Raw genomic sequence first — 20,833 nt, forward strand, 5'->3', positions numbered from 1 at the left:
TGGTGACAGAAACAACAGCAGTTTGGGGAACTTTTAAGCCAGAGACAGTTTGGGGACCTGGAAACTGGTCAAAAAAAGGTTATGGAGACCCCTATGATTTCATTAGACAGAAGACAAGACACTGTTTGGCAACACCATTGCCTATACCCACTACTGGGTCACAGTTTAAGGGTGGAGAGGAGCACTTTCAATCAATAGGAAGCAGGGACCCTGAAGAGAAATAGCACTTCTCGTCCTAAGGGAACCAGAACCCTGAGGAGTAATATCAATTCCAATTCCAATAGATTAAAGGCCCTTCCTGGATAAGAATCAGGGCACAGATCATAAAAGAAGTGACCCCACAACTCTCTCCAAACCATACCATTTCAGAAGCACCAAAAACTTACAACCCCCCAGAACTAGCTCTGAAAACAACACTGTGAAAAAACCTGAAGCTTAAAACAATGCCCCCACACCAAGAACAGAGTCCAACTTTAATATAAAACTCAAAATCAAGAAATAAGGTAGAAAAATGAATGAACAACCAAAAGAATACCTGGCCATAAAAAGTTATTATGGTGACAGAGAAGGTCAAGACACAAACTCAGAAGAAGATAATGAAGTCAAAACAGCTAGAAGCAAAGCCTCAAAGGAAAAAAAAAATGTAAATTGGACACAAGCCTAACAAAAATTCCTGGAAGAGCTAAAATATTTTCAAAATCAAATAAGACTGTTGGAGGAAAAATTAGTTTAAAAAATGAAAGCAGGGGAGCTAGGTGGAGCAGTGGATAGAGCACCGGCCCTGGAGTCAGGAGTACCTGAGTTCAAATCTGGCCTCAGACACTTAACACTTACTAGCTGTGTGACCCTGGGCAAGTCACTTAACCCCAATTGTCTCACTAAAAATGAAAATAATAATAATAATGATAAAAAAAGGAAAACAAAGGAAGAAAATTATAAAAAGAAAATTTACCAGCTTGGTTAAAGAAGCATACAAATACTGAAGAAAAAACACCTTAAAAAGCAGGATTGGCCAAATGGAAAAAAGAGGTATAAAAATTAATTGAAGAAAAGAACTCCTTAAAAAGCAAAATTGGCCAAAGTAAAAAGAGGCACAAAAGTTCACTGAAGAAAATAATTCCATAAAAATTAGAATTGAGGAAATGGAAGCTAATGAGACATTGAGAATAAAACAATAAAACAAAGTCTAAAAAATGAAAAACTAGAAGAAAATATGAAATATCTCATCAGAAAAACAACTCACATGGAAAATAGATTGAGGAGAGATAATTTGAGAATTATTAGACTACCTGAAAACCATGATTGAAGAAAACTTAAATATCCTATTTTCAAGAAATTAACAGGGAAAACTTCCCTCATATCTTATATCCAGAGATTAAAACAGAAATTAAAAGAATCTACCAATCATCACCTGTGACCTTAAAATGAAAACTCGCAGGAATATTATAGCCAAATACTAGAGCTCCTAGGTCAAAAAGAAGGTATTTCAAGCAGTCAGAAACAAATCATTCAAATGCCATGGAGCCATAGTCAGGATCACACAAAATTTAGAAGATCCCACATTAAAGGAGCAAAGACCTTGGAACATGATATTATGGAAGGCAAAGGAACTAGGATAATAAATAAAAAATAACCTACCCAAAGCTGAGCTTAATCTTTCAATGGAAAAAAATGGCTATTTAATGAAATAAAGGACTTTCAAACATGTCTGATGAAAACAACAGTGCTGAAGAGAAAATCTGACTTTTAAATAAAAGACTCGGGAGAAGTATAAAAAGGTAAACATGAAAGAGATATCATAAGGGATTTAATGAGTTTAAAGTGTTTATATTTCTATGTGGGAAGATAATACATGTAACTTTTCAGAACTTAATCATTAATTAGGGCAGTTAGATGGATTCTACATAGATAGAAGGCATAGGAGTGAGTGAGTTGATTATGTTGAGATAATGTAAAAAAGGAATGGGCAAGAAAGAGGGACACTCTGGGAGAGGAAAAATGGGGAAAATCATCTCACATAAAAGAGGCATTCAAGGATGAACTTTTACAGTGAAAAGGAATATGGGGGGTGGGGGTGGAGAGGGCAGGCAGTGCTTGAACCACACTCATTTAAATTGGTTCAAAGAGGGGAATGTCTGTGTGTGTGTATGCACATGCACACTCAACTGTGTATAGAAATCTATCCTATCCAACAGGAAAGAAGGAAAGGAAGGGTATAAAAGAAAAAGGAGGTGGTGATGAAAGGCAGAGGGGTTAAAGGAAGGTAGTGGTCAGAAGTAAAACAGATTTTAGAGGAGGAACAGGATAAAAAGAGAGAGAGAGAAGAATAAGCAGAAGAAAATAGGATGGGGGGAAATGCACAATTAGTCATTATAACAATGAATGTGAATGGGATAAATTCACCCCTAAAACAGAAGCAGAAAGTGGAAAGGATTAGAAACCAGAATTTAACAATATGCTGTTCAGCAAAAAACATAACTAAAACAGACACAGAAAGAGTTAAAATAAGGGGCTAAAGCAAAATCCATTTTGCTTTAGTTGATGTGAAAATAAAGGCAGGGATTGCAATCATGATTTCAAACAAAGCAAAAACAAAAACAGACCCAACTAAGCTTGGAAAATACATCTTGCCAAAAGGTACCATAGACAGTGAAGTAATATCAATACTAAACATATGCACCAAAAAGCATGTCACCCAAATTCTTACAGGAAAAGTTAAATGAATTACAGGAGGGAACAGACAATAAGATTATACTGGTGGGAGACCTCAAATTTCTCCTCTAAGAACTAGATAATTTTAACCATGAAATAAATAATAGATAAGTTAAGAAAATGAATAGAAACTTAGAAGAGTTAGCTATAATAAACCTCTGAAAAAACTGAATGGAAAAATAACTTTTTCCTAGCTGTGCATGACACTTTCATAAAAACTGATTGTGTTGGGGCATAAAAATCTTACCAAATGCAGAAAAGCAAAAATATTAAATACATTATTTTTAGACCATAATACAATAAAAAATACAGTCAATAAAAGAAGCGTTTGATATGGTTGAATCATAGACTAATAATTTATTGAAGACAATAATCTAATCTTAAAGAATGAGTGTGTCAAAGAACAAATCATAGAAATAATCAATTATTTCATTAGAGAGAATGACAATGATGACACAACATACCGAAACTTGTGGGATGCTGTCAATGCGGTACTTAGGGGGAATTTTATATCTCTAAATGTATACATCAATAAAAGGGGGAAAGGCTGATCAATGAATTGGGCATGCAACTAAAAAAAAAACAAGCTGGAAAAAGAACATTAAAAATCCCTAATTAACCACCAAAATAAAAAAACCTTAAAATCAAAATTGAACTAGTAAATAAAATGGAGCTGGTTTTATAAAACACATACACACAATACCTGAACCATTTGCCAATTTGATTTTTAAAAAGAAAATCAAACTACCAGTATCAAAAATTAAAAAGAATGAATGCACCACCAATGAAGATGAAATTAAGGCAAATATTGGGAGTTCTTTTGCTTTATTATATGCCAGCAAAACAGAAATGGATATTTACAAAAGTATAAACTGCCCAAATTAACAGAAGAGGAAATAGCCCTGCCTTAGAAAAATAACCCAATCATAGAAAAACAAATTGAACAAGCAATAAATAAGCTCCTTAAGGAAAAATACCCAGGACCAAATTAATTTAAAAGTGAATACTACCAAATATATAAAGAATAATTAATCCCAATATTATATAAACTATTTGAAAAAATTGGTAAAGAATCCTGTAGAATTTCTTTTATGACACAAATATGGTTGTGATATCTAAACTAGGGAGAGCAGAAACAGAGATAGGAACTATACACCAATTTCCCTACTAAAGATAAATTCAAAAAAATTAAATAAAATACTAGCAAGAAGATTACAGCAATACATCACAAAGAACATACACAATGACCAGGTAAGATTCATACCTGGAATGCGGGGCTGGTTCAATATTGGGAAAACTATCAGCCTGATTATAACAATAGAAAAACAACAGAAATCACATGATTATGTTAACAGATGAAAAAGCTACTGACAAAATACAATACCCATTCCTATTAAAAAGAAAGAAATGCTAATTAAAACAACTCAGAGAAATCATCTCGCACTTGTCAGATTGGCTAAAATGACACAAAAGGAAAAGGACAAATGCTAGAAAGGATGTGGAAAAATTGAGATGATAATAAACTGTTGGTAGAGTTGTGAATTGGTCCAACCATTCTGGAGAATAATTTGGAACCATGCCCAAATGGCTATAAAACTGTGTGTACCCTTTGATCCAGTAATACTGCTACTAGGTCTGTATTCCAAAGAGACTAAAAAAAAAAAGAAAAGAACCTATTTGGTTTTTTTAATTTTTTATTATGTTTTTATTTTGGGGAGGGGCGATGAGAGTTAAGTGACTTGCCCAGGGTCACACAGCAAGCAAGTATCAAGTGTCTGAGGCCAGATTTGAACTCAGGTCCTCCTGAATCCAGGGCCGGTCCTCTGTGCCCCCAAGAACCTATTTGTTTGAAAAAGTTTAAAGCAAGAAGTTAGACATTGAGGGGATGCCCTTCAATTAGGTAATGGCTGGACAAGTTGTGGCATATGATTGTGATGGAATACTATTGTGCTATAAGAAATGACAGGCAGGATGGTTTTAGAAAAATCTGGGAAGACTTATATGAACTTATACAAATTGAAGTGAGCAGAACCAGGAGAACCCTTTATCCAGTAAAAGTAATGTTGTAAGGCTGCTCAACTGTGAAAGACTCAGCTACTCTGATGAAGACAATGATCCAAGACCATTACAAAAGACTTATGATGAAAAAATGCACCTCTAAGAGAGAGAACTGATAAACTCTGATTGCAGATTGAAGTATTTTTTAAATTTTTCTTTATTTTTCTTCTTTTTGTGTGTTTCTTTGGCAACATGGCTACTATGAAAACATGTTTTGCATGACTTCACATATATAATAAATATATTGATTGCTTTCTCAAGGGTTGGAGAGCAGTGGGAGGGAGGGAGAGAATTCATAACAATTTTTTAAATGAATGTTAAAAATTTTTACATGTAATTGTGAAATATTTAACTAACTAAAAATAATTGAAAGAAAATTTGGATTAGATTTACATCTAAGAGGAAGCATGTAAAGTGCCTTCCTTGTAATTCATCTGCCTCTGTAAAGCATTTTAAGCAAATAATTATGGATCTCATCCTGTCCTTTCTCACTGCTTTCCAGTTCTTCAGAGAGACAAGAATTTCAGGCACTTTTCTTTATGGATCTATTAGGATGATCATTACAATAATGGTGCTAAGTTGCATAGTCAGGAAGAGCCAAGTTCAAATTCTGCCTCAAAAAAATTACTAGCTAAGTGGTCCTGGGCAAGTCACTCTCTGAACCTCAGTTTCTTCATTTATAAAATGGAGAAAATAATAGCACCTATCTCACAGGGTTGTGAGGATCAAATGAAATTTTACTTTTGTATATATAAAAAATGTATGTGTTTATTATATATGTGTATATTTATACATATACATGTATACATCTTTACATCCATGTATGTACATATATCACTTTGTACTAAAAAAAGCACTTTGCAAAATTTAAGATTATATAAGTCCTAGCTATTATCATTGCTATTTTTAAGGTAAACAATATTTCTATTTCTTGTTTAATCGAACTTCTATTTTTTGCGTTTGAACTCTTAGTATATATGACCAGAACTTTTCTGCACCTTCCTTCTTCAGGGTTTCCATCTTGCCCTTAATTTCTTTATTTTTCAAATCTCTGGAAAAAAAAGATTTTGAATTATTTTTTTTTCATTTCACTGCTTTGATATTGTGTATCACCATAACCTTTTAAATTTAGCTTTCAGTTACTGATTAAGGAAATCTGGACCTTCTGAGGTGTTTTTGTTTTCTGAATCTCTTTTCTTCATGTTCATTGCATTTAATTGGACAAGATGGTGTTGACAGATCTTCAATAGTTCTTTAAAGTTGTTTCTGCCATGGAGGTGTTAAGGAGTAGTCCTTCATAGCTTCTACCTTTCCTTCTCTGGTTCTTGCCATGTCAACATTTGTCAGATATGCTGCTAAGTGCAGTTCCTGAATTTTTTGACACTTTCTGTCAAATATTGTAGAAGATGTGTTCCATGATGGTTATAACAGATATCGGCATTTGAAAAATTGCTTTGTTTTATTATTATTTATTGGCTAGTTGGATTCATGAAGTCAAACTAAAGAAGGACTTTATGGAATTCCAGTCTCAGTAGGTCCTATGTCTTTTCAAAATAATTTGAGATTTTGGTGATTTTTTCTTTTTAGGTCTAATTTCTGAATCTGCATCAAGTAAAGATTTTCAATGACTTCGGGGTTTTCAACTTTCCCCTCTTCAGTATTTATTAGACAATTTCACTTCCTATTTCATCTAATTTAGGCTTAGAAAAGAAATGTGGTATTTGTTTTGTTTTATTTTAATGATTGCTCTGTATTGGTCTGCAATATGTTATTATGTGACATTAAACTGATACCATTGACAAATTAAAGTATGAATCCTATACGTATAATTGGTGAGATCTGCATCCAATTTTATTATGATGTAGTACTGGTATACAGTCAAATTATCCATGTCTTCTTCAAACCATTTCCCGTGCATTCGTGCTTTGGAAATCAGTACCATCTGCATGGATACGTTTCCTGAGGTAGTACTTATTATCTTGCTTCTTATCATTCCAAACTGGTAGGGTGGTTTTGAGTATGGCTAATCTATAATCCTGTGCTATACTCTCAATTTCTTATATGCATAGGAACAATTTCATCATCACCATCACCATCCATATTAATTAGTGCCTCCTAATTTCTACTGCTCTAATATAATCTCCTCAGGCTAAGTTTTGGAGACTATCCATAATTACTTTGCATCCTATCTAAATAGCCTCAGCACCCCCATAACCACAATTTACCCATTTACTTTTCCCACACCTAACCATGAAAACCGTCCAAAAGTAGGAAGGGTTACCTTAAGAGACAGGGGCGGGGGGGGGGGGTTCCTTTCACTAAAGGTATTCAGGCCAAAAAAAGTCAGTTGATAACAAATGTTGCCAAGGCTGTTTCTTGTTCATAAACAGATTGGGCTAGGTGAACTCCAAGGTCTTTTCTAGCTCTGAACATCTGCGATAATTTCTGAGATAATCTACTTCTTGGGAGGTTAGTATCCTCCCTTCTCTTACACATACCAAACTCATTCCCTCTCTGGGTCTTTTCTCATATTATGTTCTTTCTACTTTTTATCCTATCTCAAATCTTACTTCCTCTTGAAGTCTTCTCTAATACTCAAGCCTGCCTTCATCTTCATTTTCCTCTGAATTCTTATATCACTTATTGTCTGTACCTCAAAATGTAGCTATTAGTTACTTGTTTTATATTCTTAATGTTTTGTGTGTATTAGTCTAATCTGTCCAATTATCTTCTAAGTTTTTTGATAGCAAGGGTCAAGTAATATGCTTCCCATATTTTTATAGGATGAAGTACAATGTTAGAATTTTAGTTAGAAAGGAACATAGTGGCCATCTACATCAAGCCATTGGGAAAAGAATCACCGTGACAACATAAATGATAAGTGGTCATCTAGCCTCTGCTTGAAGACTGATCACCTTTAATTTAATAATCATTTATTAAACCTACTAGTGTCAGGCACTATACTTAATGCTGGAGATACAAAGATGAAAAATAATACCATTGTCGCCCATAAGGGCATGTTATAATCCTAAAACTAGTCAATTTTTCCATATCTAAGAGAATTCTGGCAGCACACATTTTTGCTTTGAAAAGGCACCGGTCTGGCCCCAAGATGTCATTGAATAGATTCCTAGAAATTCTGTGAATGCCTCCATAGAAGTCTCTTTAATGAAAATCACCTTGCAAATCACATTAAAATGAATAATAATTATTTAAACTGGTCCAAACATTTATAGTTTTCATCTTTGAAGACATTTTCTTCATTATAGCTATTGATCCTAAAGGTATCCTTATGTGCAGGGAAGCAAGGAAGAGAAATTAAGTGTCTTTTGTATCACTCTGGGCAAATTGAGCCTCCCAGCAAGGCTTCTAGTAGGGGGTGTTCTGAAGCCAACTCATGGTGGTTTGTGAGAGCTGATTGATAAAAGTTCAGTGTGATCATTTACACTTTGCACATTGGCAAAAGCTACAAACCAAGGCTCGATTTTCTGTCTTGTTGATTATCTAGACTTAAAGAAGTGAGACAGTGAGTACAGCAGTCCAGCTCTAGCTGACCACAGACAGAGGGAAAGTAGCCCCATGGTCTTGTGGGAGCAGCAGCCAGGAGAGCTGGTTTCAAAACCCTCCTCTGGCATTTACTGGGGCTGGAATAGGAGGACTTTGAAGTCAGAAGGCCTGAGCTTAGATCTTAGCACTGACACTTACTCCCTATGTAATCTTGGGCAAGTAATTTAACCTGTCCAGTATTCAGGTTCCTCTTATAAAAATGAGAAATTATGCTCAATGACCTACAACTTCCAAAGTTCTCTCTAGTTCTGAATCCATAATCCTTGAAATCAAGGACTCTGAATTTGGAGTCAAAGGACTTGGGTTCAAATCCTGGCTCTGACATTTCCTAACTGTGAGACACTGGAAAGTCACTCAATCTCACATCAAATTCACTGTCTACCTCCTTTGATAATTGAAATCCTAAACTCTTATGAAGTAAGGAATTGAATTACATCTGGCAAACAGCATATGCGTGTTGTAGAAAGATGTAAAGAATGAAAAAGGAAACAGCTGGTTTCTTAGAGCAAACATTCTTACTTTTTTCCAAGTCCTTTGCACAGTTTTATAGGTAATTGGCCCACTGTTTGTTCCACTGAGAAGGTTATGGTCAGCTGATAACAAAGCCCTGTAGGAAGGCTGAGAATAGTTGACTAGATGATTTGACCAAGTCAGGGGCTCATGGACTACCCTATGATGTTCAAGCACAAAAGAATTTCTCTATCAGGATCTCTTATAATGGATTATTACATAATTTAAAACAGTATTTTTGGTGATTTCAACCATATGGAAAACTCCGCTTTTGAAAATTCCCTCCACCTTATGTATACTATAACTTATAGTCCTTGTAGAGTTGCCTGGGGTGGGGGTGGGGGGGACTGAGAGAGTTAAATGACTTGCCTCAGGTGACACAACCAGCATCTTTCAGAGGTACTTGACCTCAGATTTTGATGGCTAGCCCTCTCTCTTTTACACCATGTTGCCCTGAGTGATGTCATGGGAAAAAAACACACTTTCATTCATGGCAAAAGTGCACTGTGTCTCGTTTGTCTTCAGTACCTAGTTAGGAGACTGTTAAGCCTCCTCCAGGAGAGTTTTCACATATGTGACCAGTTTATTAAAACTAAGGATCAACTCCTAGTGGTTTAATTGAGACAGACCTGGACCATGGTCTCAGTTCAGGACTTCCTAATAATAAAATTCTGTAAAGCAGGTAATTCATGTGAGAACAGCATTGCCAAATGTGACTTCATGAAATCGTGGATGAATATAGCCCATGGTTAGTTATCAACTCTCTGAGGCCAGGGTGAAAGAGGACACTGGACAACACTACTGCACTCATAGCAGAAACTTGGGAGTGAATATTTAATCACCAACTCCCCTCCCCAACACACATACACACACATATGTATGTTTGATACACTTTTAAATTTAATCTAATTTATTAGAATTTTCTCCATCACTTTCTTAAGTCTAGATAATCAACAAAACAATCAATTGAGCCCTGGTTTGTAGCTTCTGTCAATGTGCAAGGTGTAAATGATCACACTGAACTTTTAGCAATCAGCTCTCACAAACCACCATGAGTTGGCTCCAGAACACCCCCTACTAGAAGCCTTGCTGGGAGACTCAATTTGCCCCATGATACAAAAGCCACTTAATTTCTCTTCCTTGGTTCCCTGCACATAAAGATACCTTTAGGACTATAATGAAGAAAATGCCTTCAAAGACAGTTTTAAGAACATGTACTCACCTTGTTCCTGGTTCTACCACTCTCTCCCCTGAGAGATATATCTAGAATGATATATCTAGAATGTCCTTCCCTTCCTTCCATCTTTAGAAATCACCTCCTCCCTGAAGATTTCCTGAACACCCAGCCCACAAGATCTCACCCCTTTTGAAGTCTTTGTATATGTAATTGTCTCCACCATTCATTTTATACTTAACATATGGAGGGTCCTCAGCTCTTGTCTCCAGTGATGTGGCTGGAAAATGGCCTCCAATGGCTGTTTGAATGAGGAGAGGGCAGTGCAATAGAGAGTTCCTCCCTCCCTTCACTCTCCTGCTCTAGAGATGTGGTCTCTGAGAAGCCATGTGGCCTGGACTCAGGAGATTCTTTTGGGGTCAGACTCTCCTCATTCTAACACTACTGGCAGAGATTCCAGTGCTATGCTTGAAATCAGAAAGTGCTGAAGCACAGTCTTGGGCCCTCAGTACATTCTATGACTAGAAACATGTGGTCTGTGGGACAATTTAAAGAGCACAGGGTCTAAAGTCAGAGGAACTGGGTTCAAATTCTGCCTTTGACACACTACCTGAGTGGTCTTGGGCAAATTACCTTTGGGCCTCAGTGTCCTCATCTGTAAAATAAGTGAGATAGACTAGATGATCCTGAGGGTCCTAAGAGGTCCGGACCTCTGAACCTTTGTCCAGAGGTGGTAGGCAGGGTTTCTAGTTTGACTAGTGACCCCAATTCTCTCTTTCTGTTTGGTACCAACCATAAGGGAACCTTTTGGCTGTGTCCCTACTCTTTCTTACCTTCTCTAGGGTGAATAGAGAATCAGGGGCTTCTCTTGTTCTTCCCTTTTCTTTTTCTTTGTCTCTGCTAGTTAAGTCTGCTTAATTTCAACTTAGGGCTGAGGAAAGGTATCTATCAATTAATTGAGGTACATTTTATAATTAGGATTATTGTTAAGATTTCCATTTTTTATTACATAGGAGTCCTTTAAAACATATTTGCGTACTATTTGTAGAATTAAAATAAATTGTAATTGTCTCTGTTCTTGGTAGTACAACTTCTGTTAGATCGTTATGTTTGTTACTGAGCTAAGAATTTCCCTCTAGTGATAAAAAGTACTGTGGCAGAGTGGGAAGAGCATTGGATATGGAGGAGTCCAGTCACCTGGGTTCAAATTCTGGCCTCTGATCCAAGTTGTAAGACCCTGGGGAATTTGATTTACTTCTCTGAGACTTGAGAGAGTCAGTATGGCACAGGAATGAATAGAGTGTTGGACTTGGGTGATAAAATAATGGGATTTGGCAAACGCCCAGGAGCCCCACCTGAAGATTGATTTGGAATTGATTGAATTGGGTGAGACTTAGAGACAGAGAATCTACTTAAGGGTGATAACATCGGGACCCCGCCTGGCCAGCCCTGAGCAGGGCGCTGTTCTCAGAAGTTGAACCTAGTTAAGGTTCATTAAATCGGGACCCCGCCTGGCCAGCCCTGAGCAGGGCGCTGTTCTCAGAAGTTGAACCTAGTTAAGGTTCATTAAATCGAGACCCCGCCTGGCCAGCCCTGAGCAGGGCGCTGTTCTCAGAAGTTGAACCTAGTTAAGGTTCATTAAATCGAGACCCCGCCTGGCCAGCGCTGAGCAGGGCGCTGTTCTCAGAAGTTGAACCTAGTTAAGGTTGATTAAATTGAGACCACACTTGGCCAACCCTGAGTAGAGTGTCTTCTCAGAGGCTGTGGACTAGGACATCAACAGGAGACCGCTCTCGACCAATCAGCTTGAAGCAGTGTGTAAGGACCGCCTCTGCTCCTGACCTATAAAAAGCTTCCAAGCTCAGTTTGAAGGCAGTTCGTGATTGAAACAGGCTCATGACGGAGGATTTGAGGAAGAATCCGACCAGGCTGGAACTCTAGGCTAGATAGGCCTTTTCTTAACTTTCTGAACTCCACGTGAATACCTGGTATGGTTTAATAAATGCTTAATGCCCAAAGACTGGTGCTAAAGCTTCTCATTTAAGGCAACCACACATTAGATTTTTTTAGAGATCACATTTAGATTTTAAACATCACATGTAAAATTGGGGAAATCTGGATTCAAATATGACCTCATATACAACTCCCTGTGTGACCTTGGATAAATTAATCAGCATCTATTGGAATCAGTTTAATTACCTGTAAAATGAAAAAAGTTGAATTCAATGGTCTCTAAGATCCTTTCTGAATCTAGATCAAGGATCCTATGGGCTGATGTTTCTATTAAACTTCTCTTTTTCTTGAGGAAAACTGCTTTGCGGGTTTAGTGGGTTCTATAGATGGTGGAAGTTGGGAATTTCTCCTTTTCAAACAGTCCATTAGCAAATATAATTACTTGGTTGATCCTACTAGCATGGTTTGAACTTCATCCACATCCACATACATATGTGTATATAATGCTGTATATATAAGAAAAACTATATATAGACACATATATAATGTATATATACACATATACACATACACATGTGTGTGCTTGCATGTATCCATCCATACATACACATGTATATGAATTCTCTTCAGGAATAAATCAGATTGATCTCCCTCAAATAATAACATGGCCAAACATCAGATTAAATTGCAAATTGTTAAAACTTACATCATGTTAGAGAGTATATTCCTACCTAGTGGCTGGGAAGACCCCTAGTAGTTTGAAAGTGTAACAAAAGAAGACCTACCCCAATGTCAAATAAACCCAATACTTGACTTGAAATTAAATTCAGAAATGTAAGGCAAGGCAACATGGTAACGTTCAGACAAGAAAGTAAAACCCAATGTTAATATGAAAACTGGACAACTCTAAAGCATTCATATTTTGTGCATTATTTAAGAAAATAATTGAAGTAGTAATTAGCATAATCAATGCCTCTTACCATGTCTTAGGGACTGAGGGGAAGTGCTTCTTTTTTAGAATCTGACAATGTAGCAGTGAAGACAAGACAGTCATTCCCCCATAAAAGGCAGTGAGGTATAATGAACACTAGATTTTTAATTCTGACCCAAGTTTTATGGCCTTGGGCAATTTCCTTCATTTCTCTCAGACTGGGTTTCCTCATTAGTAAAATAGGAAAAATAAGAGTTGTACAGCTTAACTCTTAGGCTAGTAATTTGTAATCAATGAGGAAAGGGATTCTTTGTGTCCTTTGCCCCATAGATGGAATATCAGTTCTGACACCACATTTTAGAAATACCCCACACTACAGCATGTCCCAAGGACATGATGAAGGACAGGAGATCATATCATATGTGGATTAGCTGAAGAAAATGTGGATACTTAGTCCAGAGAAGAAAAGACAGTATTTGTTGTTCAGTCATTCCAGTTGTATCCTACTCTTCATGACCCCATTTGGATTTTTCTTGGCAAAGATACCAGTCGTTTGCCATTTCCTTCTCTAGCTCATTTGACAGATGAGGAAATTGCACTCTTCACATAGCTAAAGGCCTCTCTCATAAACAAGAAGGATTAGATTTCTGCTTTGTAGAAGTTGCAGAGGGGAAAAGGTTGTTTTGATATGAGGAAAAACTGCCTGATTAGAGGTATCTAAAAGTAGAATGGGACTTCCTCAGGAAACAGTGGGTTCTTCTTTATTATTTTGATAGAGGTTCAGTCTATGACCTTTAAGGCTCCTTGTAAATCTGATATTTGTTAGTGCTGTGCATAAAGTACTATACTAATATAAGCTTATTAACATCATTCAACGGGCATTTATTGAGCAACTACTACAAATATCATTATGGGCCCAGTAATATTTGTACTACTGAGTTAAACTGACAGTAACAGTAATAATATCTCAGAGAAGGAAGGTATCTGTGTGGGCTGGAGTAGCCAAGGAAGGACTAATAGAGAAAGCAGGACTTCTGACTACATCTATGGGAGGGTGGGATGTAAATTGGGGGAGGAAAGATAGGGAGTGGAAAAGATTACTCAGTGTCTCCTTCTTCAAAGGAAGAAAGTAGACTAAGATGTTTAGGAGATGGTGAGGAGCCTAGGCTGGCTAGAGCAGAGGGCTCACATTGGGAATGTGGGAGGGTAGAGTGGGAGGCCCCAAATGTCAGGTAGAATTTAGATATTACCTTGTAGTCAATGAGGAGTCCTGTTGTATCACTGCAATGAGGATGAAAGTGTTTTAGGAGGATTAAACTGATGGTAGTAGGGACCATGGGTTGGAACACTGAGAGACTAGAGGAAAGAAGAACAATTTGGAGGCTATTTCAGTCATCCCAGCATGAGATGATGAGGGTCTGGAAGAGGATCAGAGCACTGGGAATAGAGAGGAAGGAACAGATGCTAGAGATATTTTGAAGACTTAAAAGGAATTAGTGACTGATTTCATACAAAGAATAAAAGAGAAGAATGAATCAAAGATGAGTGAGATTTTGAATTTGGGCATATGGGAGAGTTGTGGAACCATTGATGGAAATTGGAAAATTGGAAATGAGATCTGATTTTTAGATAAGAGAACACAGAGTGAACTGGATGCTATAAACAGCACTGACATGCTGTTAAAAGACTGAATAACAATGGTACAGTATAACCATTAATATTGTATCATTCAAAGGTTTCTACTTTTACCTAAATCTTACATAGACCTCACAAAATCACATGATCTCAGAGGTGGAAAGAACATTAAAGGTTCTAATTTAATCCATATCTGATTTTTTTTGCAGGGCAATGAGGTTTAAGTGACTTGCTCAGGGTCACGCAGCTAGTAAGTGTCAAGCATCTGAAGCCAGATTTGAACTCAGGTTCTCCTGAATCCAGGGTCAGTGCTTTATCCACTGTACCACCTAGCTGCCCTCCTTTAATCCTTATTTGAACAAGAGCAGCCTCCATGACATAGTCAACAAATGGTCATCCAGCCTTTGTTTGAAGGCCTTCTCAAGGAGTATCCCACCACCTCTTGAACAGAATTATAACTAGGGAAGGGCAACCTGGACTTTGTCCCTATATGTCGACATTTAGAAGTAGATAGCATTGGAAATCCTTCAGCAGGTAGAAACAACTAAGTTTTGCACCTAGTTAACATGAATAACTACTTAAAATGAGCCTACCCAATGGTCCTTTTCTTCCCATTCTTCTTAGTCTGTGATGGTCTACCCAGCAGTGGCTCTGCCTGGAGTCTCCATGCATGGGAGCCAATATCTTTGTGTCTGTTACACTGTGGAGTCTTGTGTCCCAAGTTTTCTTATCATACCTCCCCCCCCATGCTAACCCAATCCTAAGTGGATCTGAGGGTACCTTTTTTGCTGCTGTTTAATATAGTTTGGGCTACTGGATCCATTTTCCAGAATTGCTTAGTGTTCTACCCCTGAGAAAGTCTATTCCGTTTTAGGGTAAAGCTAATTGGTAGTAATTATAATTGTTCTATGAAGTTATTGTCAGTGGAGAAGGCATTGGCCTAGAAGTGCTGACCTTGGAATCATTGGCCCTCCATTCAAATCCGGTCTCTGCCACTCAATACCTCTGGGAACATGGACAGGCCACTGAATCTCTCTAGGCAGGTTCTTATCTGTATAATGAGAAAGTTAGACTAGATGACCTCTGATGTCCCTGCAAGCTCTAAATCTCTGATCTTATAATGTCATCATCAATAATTATTGAGAATCGATTCATCCATTCAGTAAATATTTATTGAGCCTCTAATAAACACCAGCCAGGCAATTGTGCTAAATCTGGGACATGTTGTTACCTGTTCTTTAATCATGAGAAGTATTAGCTGATGCTCTCAAGTGTTATGTTCTTATTGGTTCTAGTAAACTTAGGAACAAAGGACTTAATTTTGGTATTCAATTTATGACCTATTAGTGAAGAACACAGGTGACCTCACCTTTCTATCATTGCTTAGAATAAAATAAAAAGGATGAAGGTTGGATATCGTGAAGGAATTTTGATTTCTTTAGACCTTGAATCCTTAGATCCTATGAAAGGGTTCTTGAGTATAGTGCTAAGGCCTCATTAATTGGAGAACTCTAAAAAGGAGTGTTCAGCCAAGACTTGAACAATATATTTTCCATAGAGATATGGAATAAGGGAGCAGAACAAGCCAAATGGCATATGCATTTAGTTCAGGTTCTGCTCGGAATTAACTAAGGTAGATAGAATACATTAAAATCAAGTTAAGACTTAGAGGTTGTTTGATAACCAATCAATCCATAAACATTTATTAAGCACCTACTGCATTCCAGGCACCGTGCTAAGAGGTAAAAGACAGTCCCTGCCCTGTAAGCTGAGAGGTTAATAGAAACAGACGCAGATGTGGCCCAAGACTGGGATAAATCTGTTGGGAGAACAATGATGCAAGCAGGATTGGACAAAGGTGTTACGCTAGTGACAATGCTAGAAGAATACCATTCAAATAGGAGCAGAAAAAGGTAGAAAAAAATCCACTAAGAATCAGTAGCAGTTAGATGGAAAATGACAAGAAAACTCAAAACCAAGGTTGGGGCAAAAGTCCAGAATGATGACAGGTCAGCCTTATACCTGCCAAGGGCAATTGCATTTGGACACAAAGGGCCCTGTGCCCTAAGAGACCTGAGACATATTATTTGCAGAATGGACATGAGATGGGTGTGAACCCAGAAAACAGAAGCACAAGTGGGAAATCAGTGTGAGGAGTATTGAGTTGGGATAGACATGGAAATATGATGAGAACCATTATCTAAAGTAGCCAGCCTAAAATGAGAAGGGTGGTGATATAAATGGGAGAAAGGCAAGGCATTAGGTGTAGGTGTCAAGGCAACTGGTAGAGAATCTATAACCCACAGTCCAAGTAACTGAGGACCAGGTGTCAAAGCAGTAACCTAGACACTACTGATCTGGATATAAGGCAGGTACCAGCAGCACTGGGGTATGTGTGTGGGATATATTACATGTTCTTAATGTGGCAGCCTATTACTTATTGTGGGCTTCCTGACTATGCAAATATGAAAGCAAAATCAAGTGGAATGAGAACAGAATGTGCACTGTACTTGAGAAAAAAAAATAGGCCCCTAGCCAGTAAGCTTCAACCCAGAACAATCAATTTTCCATATTGTTGGTCTATTTTGTAAAAATTCTGAGTGGGACAATTGTTTCAGCCCATTTAAACAGTTTTAATATAGTGTAAAAGAATAAAATGTAGGGGGCTTTTTGTTTGGGTGAATCAGATGAAAATCTCTTGTACGTTTTTATTGATCAAAACCCACCCATAAATTGTGAAGTCAGAATTCAACTCCCTCTTTCTTCCAAACCCCATAAGGGTCCCTGAGATGGCAGCTCATTAACTCTGCCCTGAAATTGTCAGACAAACTGATGGACCATGATAAACAGTGGGCCCTTTGAGAGTGAGTCATGATCAGCAGCAATTACAGCATCCTTGTTGAAAATACATCCAGGACTCTTGAGGTCTGAGCTTGATGATCTCAAAGGTCTCCTAGAGTCTCTGATGCAAATAATTATATGGTTAGAATGAAAAATTATTCCTCATAGTAACCCTGTAAATGAGATTTTAATGATTATCCCCACTAAAGGTGAGGGCCGTGACTTTTACTTGGCGATAAATAATTGTTGAATGAAATGAATCAATGAAAGGGGGTCCCTGAATTGCTGAGTCCAGCATGGTTCTTTCTCTCTAATCCCTTGGTCCTGTATTGGGGCTTCCCGATTATCCTGGCATTTAAGGCCCTCTGCAATTTGGTTTGCACCTAACCTCCCAGTCTTATTTGATGTTGTGCCCTTTTAGGAAGTCTGTGATCAAATTACAATTTAGGAATCATTGACTAAGCATCGTGCCGAGGTTTGGGGATATGGAGACTGAATGACCCAGTCCTCAGTATCAAGTAGCTACAGCCAGACAGGACATTGCAGTCCTTCTCTGATTCCAGCATGTCCTCTCCTGCCTCAGTGCATTTCCATAAGCTTTTCTGCAAGCTTGGAATTCACTCTTTCCTCATCTCCACCTCTCAGAATCCTTGACTTCCTTCAAGGCTCCATTCAGTCGCCACGTTCTTCGTTAAGTCTTCTAGGATTCTCCCAGTCTATGTACTTTCCTCCATTTTCCTCATACTGTACTTATTTATATAAGAGGGGAAGCTAAGATGGCATGGTGAATAGAGTGCTGGGCTGTGATTCAGAAGGACCTGAGTTCAAATCTGACCTCAGATACTTAATAGCTGTGTGACCCTTAGTAAGTCACTTAACCCTGTTTGCCTCAGTTTCCTCATCTATAAAATGAGGTGGAGAATAAAATGGCAAATGAGCTGTTTCAGCACAGTGTCTGATGAAGAGTTAGTATTTAGCAAATATTTTCTAAATTTCAAATTCATAGTAGTTCTCTTTGAAGGAGAGTAACAGGCATTAAGGCTGAAAAGGTAAATGGGAGCCAAAGTGCAGAGGGGCCTTGAATTTCAGGTTGATGAGATTGTTTTTATCCTTGAAGCGACAGGGAACCACAGCATTTGAGCCACAAGATTTGGCTAGAAGTCACCACATTGCAAGTGGCAGCTTTGGGTCTGAATTAAAGGAAGTAATTAATTCAACAAGTATTTATTGCCAAACATAAGACGTGGTCCTCAACTTTAGTGAGAATAAATTAAATTTTGTATTAATTTTGTAAAGTGAGATAACACATGTACAGTCAGCCAGTCATCTTTTCAGTTGTGTCCCACCTTTTGTGACTGCATTTGGGGTTTTTTTTGGCAAAGATACTGGCGTGTTTTGCCATTTCCTTCTCCAGCTCATTTTACAGATGAGGAAACTGAGGCAAACAGGGGTTGAGTGACTTGCTCAGAGTCACAATGCTGGTAAGTGCCTGAAGCCAGATTTGAACTCAGGAAGATGAGTCTTACTGATTCCCAATTCAGAGCTCTCAACAGACTTTACATTGCTCTTGAAAGCCAAGCTATTATTAATGGTATTATTATTTTCTTCTCCTAGTACAGAACATTGCCCATGGCAGGTGTTATAAGAGTTTGTTCAATCAAATTGTGTTTAATCACATTTTGGGGGTATATCTCTCAATGGCAGCAAAAATTACATTTAAAGGGCAAGGAAACATCTTCATGGTGGACTCTTTATATTCCAAATGTCTGAGTCAGAACCATGAGTGATGAGTGGAATCTAGGGAATAAGCCAAGAGGTGTTTAAGCACTAAGTACTTGGTTCTAAGTACTGTGTTTACCCAACCATTCATTTCCTTTACAAAGAATTGTCTATCACTGCTGGTTTGCTACACTTGCCAAGAAAGCGTAGACCCAGAGAGGAAGAGAAACTCTTTTGGTTTTCCTTTTTCTCTTATCTCTGAAAATACTTTTTGTCTTCATGAACAGGTACAGTGGGAAAACAAAAGACAAAACTAACGAACCAAACAAACAACCCACCTGTTCTAGAGCCAGAGGACTGGGTTCATATCATTCCTCTATTGGTTATTATGTGATCTTAGGCAACTCACACCTTCCTTGGACCTCAGTTTACTCATCTGAAAAAATGGCAGAATTGGAACAGATAGCCTCTGAAGTCCCTTCTAGGTGAGATTTATGATCTGATGAATTCATACATTAGCAAATACTTATTAAGTGCCTGTCCTGTGCAGAACTCTATGCTAAGTACTGGGGGTGTGTGGAGGGATACAAAATTTAGATAACATAGTTTTCATCCTCATTGAGTTTATCATCAGTAGGAATAAGAACTGTATGTGTGATTTCAATGGTATAGGAGGCTCCTAAATGAGGACAGTCATTCAACCAAATCAAGTTGGTATCTTCCCTGAAACTTACAGTTCACTGGATCATAAGATTATCAATTTCCTAGGGAGCATAGTTTAGTAAGGGTACAGTTCCCAAAACATAAGCATGATATGTAATATTACAATGTAACATATAATAGCACAACATAAAATGTCATTTCAACTACGAGTATCTGAGAAATGAAGGTAAAGTGCTAGGGGAATCGTGGATGCTCACTTACATGGAGGACATGGAAGGCTTCATGGATGAGGTGATGTTTGAGTTGTATTTTTAAAGATGAGCAAGAATTTAACAAATGAAGAAGGGGAGGAAGGATATGACAGACAGGGAAAAACCAATGCAAGGTCACAGAAGCAGGAAAAGCACAGGGTGTTTTGTGGGAAAGGGACAGAATGGGCAAAGAGTAGGGGCTTGTCTTGGAGGATCAAGTTCAGAGAGGAGAATAACAGGAGGTAAGTCCAGAAATGTAGGGTGAAGCCAGCTTAGAATACTTTGAATAACAGACAAAGAAGTCTGGCCACAAAAGCACTGGCTCTACTAGTTTGAAAAGCTTTTGCCCAAGTCGGAATTATAGTGGAAAGAGCAGGGATCAGGAGGCCTGAGTTTTGGGCCAGCTCCTCCATTAACTAGCTGTGTGACTATGAGCAAATCCCTTCACCTTTCAGCCTCAGCCTTCTCATCAATAAAATGCAGGATCTGGAGTAGACAGTTTCTAAGGTCCTTCCTAGCTTTAGTGCATCTCTGATATGGAACTTTGTAGTATTATTTTGGTTTTTAAAAATGTTTTTAATGATGTCTTTTGTTTTTTAACACCACCTTTATTTTTTCTGGTATTCTTTTCCTTCCCTCTTCCCCTCAAAGAGAATCCTCCCATATAACAAATAATATTTTAAAGACAAAAGGAAGATAAAAAATTAGCATAATTGATTAATATACTAAAAAAAAAAAAGACTGGGACAGCTAGGTGGTGCAGTGGATAAAGCACCGGCCCTGGATTCAGGAGGACTTGAGTTCAAACCCGGCCTCAGA

Source organism: Dromiciops gliroides, chromosome 6 (genome assembly GCF_019393635.1).
Source record: "Dromiciops gliroides isolate mDroGli1 chromosome 6, mDroGli1.pri, whole genome shotgun sequence".
Classification (NCBI taxonomy): Eukaryota; Metazoa; Chordata; class Mammalia; order Microbiotheria; family Microbiotheriidae; genus Dromiciops; species Dromiciops gliroides.